We start from the raw sequence: 3,033 nt of genomic DNA, 5'->3' as shown, positions 1-3,033 counted from the left end.
ATTTTTTTTTTTTAAAGTGCTCAAGTTCAGAGTTTGTCCTTTTTAAAGTAACAATAATCCCCAGAAAACTCTCCTCCCTGTCCTCTGGGTACAAAGATAACTATACTATACTATGCTATGATAGATAGATCTTAGGTCTCTTCTCCGTATTTCTAGAGCCTCCACAAGCTGAAGCAGCTTTCAAATTTTGAGGCCCCTCATCTTGAATCAGTCTTCTCCCTCAGATATAGCTAGTATTAGGGATACTTACGGAGAAGGCAATGGCACCCCACTCCAGTACTCTTGCCTGGAAAATCCCATGGACGGAGGAGCCTGCTAGGCTGCAGTCCATGGGGTTGCTAAGAGTAGGACTCGACTGAGCGACTTCCCTTTCACTTTCCACTTTCAGGCATTGGAGAAGGAAATGGCAGCCCACTCCAGTGTTCTTGCCTGGAGAATCCCAGGGATGGGGGGGCCTGGTGGGCTGCCGTCTATGGGGTCGCACAGAGTCGGACACAACTGAAGCGACTTAGCATAGCATAGCATAGCATAGGGATACTTAAATTTCATCTAGAATGAATATTTATAAGAAAGCCTTTCCTTGCTCCCTGCAGATTCAACACTAAGAAGTAGCCAAAAGCTGAGGTCTCGTGTGCTTGAAACCTGGGCCAAACAGGAGTTACAGCACCTAGAAGACCCCTCCCCTCAGCCTCTGAAAACTGGGCCTCTGAGTATCCTGAGAAACAGTGTAACACTCATTTTTGTGTTTCTCCGGTTCTTTTGGTCTCACCTTGATTTGCTTTAGCAGGCTACAGAATCCAGCCACTCAGTTAATGAGAGGGAATTGTTATGATTTAAAGACTTTTGGGAAAGGAAGAGGGGGGCATGAGGAGATGACAGATGAAAGAAGTGCCTTCTAATTGGTTACCTTTAGAGGTGTTTCCATGGGCCTCACCTAGGGCTATAGTTAGGATCAAATGGAAAGACGGGATCATTAACTCAGCCCTGGAATGCAGTCTAGCAGCACTGATGAGATGATTGCTACCCTCTCCATTCCTCTGGGCTGGCTGCTCACAGAGGGTTTGTGTTGTTAGAAGTGGTGAGCATTTTGTGAATTTCTCCAGTGTTCCTACCACTTCTGTTTTCGTGATAGTTTTAACTACCTTTCCCTCTTTATGGGGGAAACAAAACAAACAAACAAAAACGGACCTTTTTCTTTTATGGTGCCTCTAATCTCAGATTAGTTTTTTGGACTTTAAAGATTTCCTTCCCAGGCCATATGTGCCTGAACAAACACAGGAACAGCTGTGAGGTTCAGGTTTTCAAACCTGCTCCATTCAGAGGATTTCTACCACATCTGCCATACTCAGTCTCCCATATACTTCCTCACCTTCGCCCTCACTATCACCCCCCACCCAGAATGCTTGTGGGGGTTAATCTCTTGTTAATCTTAAATCATTCTAGGGACTTGGCAGTCCAGTGGTTAAAACTTTGCACTCTCATTTAGTTTGGGCCTGAGTTTGATCCCTGGAAGGGGGAATTAAGATCCCTGCTTGCCTTCTGGCCAAAAGAAAAAAAAAAACATTAACCAATGATACCCAGTTCTCAAAAGCCATCTCAATTCAATTCAACCTTATTCAAACTACTATCTATTGGGTAGTAAGTGCTGTGTTAGACTATGGGAACACAAAGGTTATGGTGGTTTCTGACCTCAGGGAGCTCACGTTCTTGGAGGGAAGGAAGGCAGGAAAACTCCTTGAATACAATGTGATCAGAGACATTACTTTTAGCCCCGTAGGAAACACATATGCCTGAAAGGGTTTAGGGCAACTCATATATCATCTATGAAACTATTTTGAAGTATTCAAATGCACATTTATGTATATTTTCTGGAAACCCATTATAGAAAGCGTCAGTTTAGTTGATTTTTTTTTTTTTGGTATGTCACAATCGGATTTAAGGCCCTTGAGTTTAAGAACCATATATATTTTTTTGTATCCCATCCATGGCACATATGGAAAAGAAAATGGCAACCTACTCCAGTGTTCTTGCCTGAGAAATCCCACAGACAGAGGAAGGATACCTTTGGGCTATAGTCCATGGAGCCGCAAAACAGTTGGACATGACTTAGCGACTAAACAACAAACAACGTGGCACATAACACTCAACGATACTCATTTGCCTTAATAGCTGGTTGCTTGATGTGCAGAAGAATGGAGTTGAAGAGAGAGCTTGGACTGGGGAATCCGGCAGTGCTAGGTTCTAATTTTAGCAGCGGCATTTGTTAGTGGTAGACTTTGGCAAGACATTTAGCCTCTCTGAGTCTCACTTCTTCTTCTTAAAATGGAGACAAGAACATCTTCCTCTCAAGTTGTTATGATTTTATTTGATAAGTGAAGTGTTTGGTTTTAAAGTAGAATTCTCTTTATTCTTCCTCTTTTTTCTGGTAGGACTATTGGAAAGGGGATAATCCTTTGCACCTTTTCACAATGTGACAGTATTTTTTAAAATGAAAAAATACGGACACAGGCTTTAAATCTTGCAAAGCATAGAAATTAAACCACATCTAGCGACTCATATAAGATCGTAAGCTTCACAAGGGCAAGGATCATGTTTATTTTGTTCAATACTGTCACTTCTTTATCTCACACTGTGTGCGTGCATGCTAAGTAGGTGCAGTCGTGTCCAGCTCTTTGCGACCCCATGGACTTTAACCCACCAGCCTCCACTGCTCATGGGATTCTCCAGGCAAGAATACTGGAGTGGATTGTCATGCCCTCCTCCAGGGGATGTTCCTTACCCAAGGATCAAACCCAGGTCTCCTGCGGCTCCTGCACTGGCAGGCTGGTTCTTTACCACTAGCGCCATCTGGAAAGTCCTTCTCATACTGCTGCTGCTGCTGCTAAGTCGCATCAGTCATGTCTGACTCTGTGCGACCCCATAGACGGCAGCCCACCAGGCTCCCCCATCCCTGGGATTCTCCAGGCAAGAACACTGGAGTGGGTTGCCATTTCCTTCTCCAATGCATGAAAGTGCAAAGTGAAAGTGAAGTCA

The sequence above is a fragment of the Bison bison genome, unplaced genomic scaffold, assembly GCF_000754665.1.
Source record: "Bison bison bison isolate TAMUID 2011002044 unplaced genomic scaffold, Bison_UMD1.0 scf7180017864324, whole genome shotgun sequence".
In the NCBI taxonomy this organism is placed as follows: domain Eukaryota; kingdom Metazoa; phylum Chordata; class Mammalia; order Artiodactyla; family Bovidae; genus Bison; species Bison bison.
This window is presented reverse-complemented; position numbering follows the sequence as displayed.